We start from the raw sequence: 8,296 nt of genomic DNA, 5'->3' as shown, positions 1-8,296 counted from the left end.
TCGTGGATGACATCTAGTTGCACACATGGGATGGGGTGAGCTTAGGGTCCTCCTACTCTGCCATCTTCCCCAGCTCCTACCACATCTTCTTCATCCATTCGTCTATCAGTGGACACTTGGGCTGCCTCCATATCTTGGCTATTATAAATAACGCTGCTATAATGGGCAAAAGACATGAATAGACACTTCTCCAAAGAAGACATCCAGGTGGCTAAGAGACACATGAAAAAATGCTCCACGTCACTCCTCATCAGGGAAATACAAATGAAAACCACACCAAGATACCACCTCACCGCCGTCAGAATGGCTAACATGAACAACTCAGGCAACAACAGATGTTGGCGAGGATGCAGAGAAAGAGGATCACTTTTGCACTGCTGGTGGGAATGCAAACTGGCGCAGCCACTCTGGAAAACAGTATGGAGGTTCCTCAAAAAATTAAAAATAAAATTACCCTATGACCCAGCAATTGCACTACTAGGCATTTATCCAAGGGATAGAGGTGTGCTGTTTCAAAGGGGCATAAGCACCCCAATGTGTATAGCAGCACTATCAACAATAGCCAAAGTATGGAAAGAGCCCAAATGTCCGTTGACGGATAACTGGATAAAGAAGATGTGTATACATATAAAATGGAGTATTACTCGGTAATCAAAAAGAAATGAAATCTTGCCATTTGGAGCTACATGGATGGAACTAGAGGGTATTTTGCAAAGCTAAATTAGTCAGAGGAGCACCTGGGTGGCTCAGTCGGTTAAGTGTCTGACCTCGACTCAGGTCATGATCTCACGGTTCGTGAGTTTGAGCCCCGCATCGGGCTCTGTGTTGACAGCTCAGAGCCTGGAGCCTGCTTCGGTCAGATTCTGTGTCTCCCTCTCTCTCTGCCCCTCCCCCGCTCACATTCTGTCTATTTCTCCCTCTCAAAAATAATAAATAAACATTTAAAATAAATACATAAATATATGTCAGAGAAAGGTAAGTATCATATGACTTCACTCATATGAGGAATATACGATACAAAACAGATGAACATAAGGGAAAGGAAGCAAAAATAATACAAAAACAGGGAAGGGGACAAAACATAAGAGGCTCTTAAATACAGAGAACAAACTGAGGGTTCCTGGAGGGGTTGTGGGTGGGGCGATGGGCTAAATGGGCAAGGGGCATTAAGGGAGACACTTGTTGGGATGAGCACTGGGTGGTATCCGTAGGGGATGAATCAGTGGAATCTACTTCTGAAATCATTGCTGCACTATATGCTAATTACCTTGGGTGTAAATAAATAAATAAATAAATAAATAAAGCTGCTATAAATATAGAGCTACACATACCCCTTTGACTCAGTGTTTTTGTGTTTGGGGGGGTAAATACCCAGTAGTGCATATAAATGCTTCTTTATTTTCGCTGCCCGCCCCCACTTAGACAAGAGCTGAAGGTCTTGAATGTCAGTAAAACTTTAGAGCACTCAAAATATATTTGGAAACCGCCTCTCCATCAGTGCAACCTCAGATTTAAAAGCAATATACATCTGGCCTTCATTCACAGATCCTGGCTCACAGCCCCCAAAGCCCTTAAAATTTTCTGAGAGATAAGGGCAACGGGAGGCAAGGCTGGGATGTTGAATGATCACCATCGGTCAGTGATTTAATGCCATCCCTACTTAATGAAGCCTCCATCACACCCCAAAAGAACCGGGTTCAGAGAGCTTCCGGGTTGGTGAATGCATGGATATCCGGGGAAAGTGGTGCGTTCAGAGCATGGAAGCCCCACACCCTTCCCCAAATCTTGTCCTATGCATCGCTTCCGTCTGGCTGTTCCTGGGTGATATCCTTTTATAATAAACTGTGATCTCGTAAGTAAAATGTTACTGTGAGTTCTGTGACCATTCCAGCAAGGGGATGGTTAGGACCTGTTGTCTGTAGCGGTCAGTCAGAAGCTCAGGGGACAACCGGACTTGCAGCTGGCATCTGAAGGGCGGGGGTTGGAGGGAGCGGTCATTCCTGCAGGACCGAGCCCTTAACCTGGGGGACCTGATGTGATCTCCAGGCAGACTGTGTCAGAATCAAGTTGAACTATAGGACGCCCTGGTGGGGTTAGAGAATTGCTTGGTGGTGGCAGGAAAACACCCACCCCCACCCACCCACTACACACACAGACACACACACACACATTGAAATTGGATGTTAGAATTATTTTAACCGGTGACGAGAAAGATTACCAATGGGGAAGGAACTGCCAGTAGAAACACAGGAAGTCTCCAGTTTCCAGAACAAAGGAACGAGTCAGAAGCCGGGCCTGGTGGGAGACAATGAAATGCTGACAAAATCAGACAGTTGATTCTGCCAAATCTGTGATGCAGAACAAAGCAAGTGAAGGACCCGAGTGTGGCAAGGATACTAGGTGACACGAAGTGTTGGTTTGGGTAGCTGGGATACCTCACACATGGCTAGACAGAAAGAGAGAACAGAAAATTCTGTTGGAGTTGAGGGGAAACGAGACCAGAGCCATCAGAGGAAATGGGAGAGGGTAATACTCAGGATGACGTTCAAGTTCAGCTGAGTTTCCTTCTATAAGGTCCTGAGGCTCTCCTCTCAAGGAATTTACAACCTTCCTAAAGACCAACAGAGAAATCAAGTTGAACTTGATTTCAGAGAAATACCAGGGCAGTTCAAAGTGGGGCTGGATGGCACAAACCAGTCACTGCTGGGGCAGGAGGAAGGCAGTTGAGTTTGGCAGGGTGGGGGGCAGACACGGGAAGATTCCACAGAAGGGGACCCATTTGAGCTAGAACCCCACAGCAGAGGGGGTGAAGGAATTTGGGGCTGAGGGAACTGCCTGAGTAGAGCTTCGGTTAAAAAGGAGGCAGTGGCCCAGTAGGACCATGGCCCCAGGGGACACAGGGAGAGATGCCATCAGAACACGGGCAGGGCCTTCCAAAAAACCTTAACCCTAGACCCTAAAATCTCATCCCCTCACCTTTAATTAAAAACCTTTTTTTTATTATTATTATTGAAGTAGAGCCGACACGTTACGTTCGTTTCAGGCGTACAACAGAGCGATCTGACGAGTCCATATATCATGCTGTGCTCACCAGGAGCGTAGCTACATCTGTCACCCCCCAATGCCGTTACAAGGCCACTGACTACATACTCTGTGCTGTGCCTTTTATGCCTGTGACTTTCATTCCCTCTTTAGTTTACGTCTATCCCCATCACTCTATCAAAACTGCTCCCATCAAGTCCCCAGTAATGACTTTTATGTCACCAAATCCAGCGAGCTCTTTCCTGTTGCCACTGTATTTGGTCACAGCAGCTGACTCCTGCCTTCTTGAAATACTCTCCTCTCTCAGCTTCTGGGACCTTCTTGATTTCCTTCTGCCTCACTGGCTCTCACTCCTCAGTCTATCTTGCCAGCTACGATCTCTCTAGTTCCAAGTGTGGTGCAGCACCAGCACCTGGGAACCTGTGAGAAACGAAGATCCTTGGACCCCATCCCACGTGTACCGATCAGAATCTCCAGGGTGGGACCCAGGGACCTGTGTTTTATCCAGTCCCCTAGGTGACTCACGCTAACCACGGAGAACTGCTGATCGAAAACTTCCAGAGTTCTTGGCAGTTCAGAGCGGATTCCTTTTCTTTTCCCTGGCCACACCTTCCCCCCACCCTAGATGTTATCCAAGCCTGTGACTTTGCTAATGATCTACCTACTGACAACTTCTAAATGCACATCTTCAGCACCAACCCACCCAAACTCCAGAATCCCCAGGCGTATCCATCTGGGGGTGACACAGGCATCTCAAATTCAACGTATCTGACATGGAAGGAACTTCTCTAACACCTGGGCCCTCTAAAACTTGGTCTTTGTCCATTTTTTACCATGTCAGTTAAAACACCTCCTCTACTACTACCCTAGATCATACCACCATTTTATCTCCCCTGGACCACGACAAGAGCCACCTTCCGGGCCCTGTTTCCACTTTTCCCCCTGAGACCTCACACAACAACCAGAGTGGTCTTTTAAGAACTTAAATCAGATCATATCATTTCCCTGCTTAATCTCCAAGGGCTTCCTGTCACATCTAATTAAAATCTAAATACCTCGTCATGAGCTCTTAGGCCCTGCATGACTTGATCACTTTCTATGTGGCTCCCCGTGCTCCCCTTTGATGTCTGAGGTCAGACACTGTAACTGTATAATTCACACTAGGTGCTCTATAAGTTGGTCGTTGAATGAAATAATTCTCCTTTTGCAAACAAGTGAATTTAGACTTTGACTTCCTTAGCTTCTTCATATTTGCTGAGAAGGATCTATATGACATTGACAATACCTTGGAGCCAGGACAGATGGGGTGCAAAGGGAGATTCTCAAAAATGACTTGACAGTGCTGTGAACTTCAGCACAGCAGGTGCCCGAGAGGCCACAAGATGAAGCACTAGAGGACAGACCTTAAACTCCACTCCCCACCAATCTAGAAAATCACCTTTCTTGTTCATAATGGGGTATGGTAGTTGCCGTGATGGGGGAGGCAATTGTGAATGAGGTTGGGATAAAGAATGATGTAGGGCCATTTGTAAAAGCTTCCTCCTGTGGGCTGCCTACCCGTAGTGCTGTTCATGAGGACAATGAGAGCCCATAAGAATCTTATAGGCCAGACCACCAACTCTATTATGGCAGTTTTAAAATATGGCCACACTAGTATCCAAAATCTATAAAGAGCTCACCAAACTCCACAACCAAAAAACAAATAATCCAGTGAAGAAATGGGCAGAAAACATGAATAGACACTTCTCTAAAGAAGACATCCGGATGGCCAACAGGCACATGAAAAGATGCTCAACGTCGCTCCTCATCAGGGGAATACAAATCAAAACCACACTCAGATATCACCTCACGCCAGTCAGAGTGGCCAAAATGAACAAATCAGGAGACTATAGATGCTGGCGAGGATGTGGAGAAACGGGAACCCTCTTGCACTGTTGGTGGGAATGCAAACTGGTACAGCCGCTCTGGAAAACAGTGTGGAGGTTCCTCAGAAAATTAAAAATAGACCTACCCTATGACCCAGCAGTAGCACTGCTAGGAATTTATCCAAGGGATACAGGAGTACTGATGCATAAGGGTCACTTGTACCCCAATGTTTATAGCAGCACTCTCAATAATAGCCAAATTGTGGAAAGAGCCTAAATGTCCATCAACTGATGAATGGATAAAGAAATTGTGGTTTATATACACAATGGAGTACTACGTGGCAATGAGAAAGAATGATATATGGCCATTTGCAGCAACGTGGATGGAACTGGAGAGTGTTATGCTAAGTGAAATAAGCCATACAGAGAAAGACAGATACCTTTGTTTTCACTCTTATGTGGATCCTGAGAAACTTAACAGAAACCCATGGGGGAGGGGAAGGAAAAAAAAAAAAGAGAGAGGTTAGAGTGGGAGAGAGCCAAAGCATAAGAGACTGTTAAAAACTGAGAACAAACTGAGGGTTGATGGGGGGTGGGAGGGAGGGGAGGGTAGGTGATGGGTATTGAGGAGGGCACCTTTTGGGATGAGCACTGGGTGTTGTATGGAAACCAATCTGACAATAAATTTCATATATTGAAGAAAAAAAAAAAAGACCCAAAGGTCAACTAGTTCTTGGCCTGTGGTTCATTCTTAGGATCATAAATAAGGTCACAGTCATGGACTTTGAACTCTGAATGAGATGAGCTAACTGGTAACTACTGCCAGGTGGTCTCAAAAGCTATAGGAAACACTTACTAGTAATTTATTTTAAAGACAAATAACCCAGTTAACAAATGGGCAGAAAACATGAATAGACACTTTGCCAAAGAAGACATCCAGACATAACAGACACATGAAAAGATGCTCAATATCACTCATCATCAGGCAACCAGAAATCAAAACCACAATGAGATACCACTTTACACTTGTTGGAATGGCTAAATTTAACAACACAAGAAACAACAGGTGTTGGTGAAGTTGCAGGAAAAGGGGGACCCTCTTGCACCACTGACGGGAATGCAAACTGGTGCAGCCACTCTGGAGAACAGTATGGAGGTTCCTCAAAAAAATTAAAAATAGAACTACCCTATGATTCAGCAATTGTACGACTTGGTATTTACCCAAAGGATACAAATATATAGTTTCAAAGGGGTGTGTGCACCCGGATATTTACAGCAGCATTATCAACAATAGCCAAACTATGGAGAAAGTCCAAAAATTAAACAAACAAACAAACAAGGATAAAGAACAAACTGAGGGTTGATGGAGGTAAGTGGGTGAGAGAGGTAAGATGGGTGATGAATATTAAAGAGGGCACTTGTGAGGAGCCCTGGGTGTTGCATGTAAGTGATGTATCACTGAATTGTACTCCTGAAACCAGTCTTTCACTGTATATTAACTAAAATTTAAATATAAATTAAAAAATAAAAAGACAACTGCCCAACTGGCAAACATTGCCTTTGGAAAGAAAAATCAGATATTAAAAATATATTGAACTATGAAAAAAAAATGGCCACAAATCCTTTGCTACTCCTCCTCCATACTCCCAAGGGGGTCTATGTCCCCTCCCCTTGAATCTGGATGGACCTGTGACTACTTTGGTCAATAGGGTACCGTGGAAGCGAGGTTATGTGATTTCCAAGACTAGGTTGAAAGCTGCAAGTCAGGTTCCATGCCGTCACTGGAACTCTCATGTCCTAAGAAGCCATGTAAGAATTCCTTCAAACCTGAGACCAATATGCTGGGGGGAAGCCAGGCCACGTGCAGAAGCCATGCATAGGCATTCTGATAAGCACACCTGATTTTCCAGTGTTCCGCTCCTGTGCCAGCCATGCAAGTGAAAGAGCCTTTCGGTGATTCCAACCTCCAGCTATCAAGTCTCCCTGAGACTTTGAGTCTACAATGGCCCCAGACATCATGGGAGAAACCAAGTCCCCACTGTGCCTGTTCACCTCCTTGGCCAACAAGCATCCATGGGCATAAGGAACTGGTGGTTGTTTTAAACCACTAAGTTTTATGGGTGGTTGCTACATAGCAATTATAGCCAGAATAGGACATAGGGCAATTGCTTTTGGTTCCCTAATCCCCTTAAGAAATCCTCTGCCTTTGAGCCCTTTCTTGCTGGGAGAGCATGTGGCCAGCAGACACAGGATTCTTTGGAGGAAAAAAAACAACCGAGTTTTAGGGTCTTCTAACCAAGCTTTCCAGAGTCCCTCCTGCCAGGGGGAAGCCAGCCCCTTGCCCAGTCTGATCTGGTCACCTCACTCCAGGCTCCAGCCCAGCTATGACTCAGAGAGATGCCTCACTGCTCCCAGTCTACCTGGCAATAAGCCATCTCCAAAGGAAGAAGCTAAGGCTCTAAACGTACTGTCATCCTAATCATTATGTAAGACTGGATGGATAGAAAATGGCCATAGCATTTTTGCCTAATGTTCCTTTCTAACTGGCCAAAGTCCAGTTCTCTGTTACTGAATCGTCCCAAGGGATGGCCATCCATGTTTTCCAGACCTATCATTTCCCATCCCAGCTGACCTTTCAACTTCCCTCCCACATTCACATAAACATCACTCATTCACATAAACATCAGGAGGCACTGTTCCACATCCCTGTAGTCTCTGACTTCTCCCCTTCCTGCCCACTTGTCCCCTCCCACTTAAGTGATCCACCCTGGAGTAGGGGTATGCAATCCAAATCCTGTTTCCAATGGGTGTCTCAGTGTTTTATAACCTCCTTTCTTACAAACTTAGTGGGGCCTCTTGCCCATAACAAGGGGACTAGATGTCCCATTTTTCCCAGCAGTCTTGGTTTATGCCCACTGACCTACTTAATTAATACTGGTGCCCATTTCACTTTAAAGGTGACCCAGTTCAGGGTTATAATTTAGATGGTTCCCCAAACCTTAACTCCCATCCTTCTATCACTTCATCCCTGACCATCTTTTACATGAGACAAATCTCTACCTAATTTCTTAGCAGGAATAATGCGAACAGGAATAATAATAAACAGAACGCGTCTGTTTACCACAGGCGATGTGAGTGGACTTATTAAATGGAGTGCATTTTTCCCTGTGCGTGTCACAATCTAAATCACCTCTCTTGCATAAAATAAGGAACAGAAACTGAGTAAATCAAAGAACCGGTGATGGCCAATGTTCTTCCTAGGCCTCAAATTTTAAGAATTTATGCGAAAATTCATAAAACTGGGCTCAATCCAAGGTAGCAAAAAATTTTTCCTCTCTAGAAATTCCTGGCTACCAAAGTTCCAGAAATTGCTTTCTCATTCCCTAACG

The sequence above is a fragment of the Panthera onca genome, chromosome A3 (assembly GCF_046562875.1).
Source record: "Panthera onca isolate mPanOnc1 chromosome A3, mPanOnc1 haplotype 2, whole genome shotgun sequence".
In the NCBI taxonomy this organism is placed as follows: Eukaryota; Metazoa; Chordata; class Mammalia; order Carnivora; family Felidae; genus Panthera; species Panthera onca.
This window is presented reverse-complemented; position numbering follows the sequence as displayed.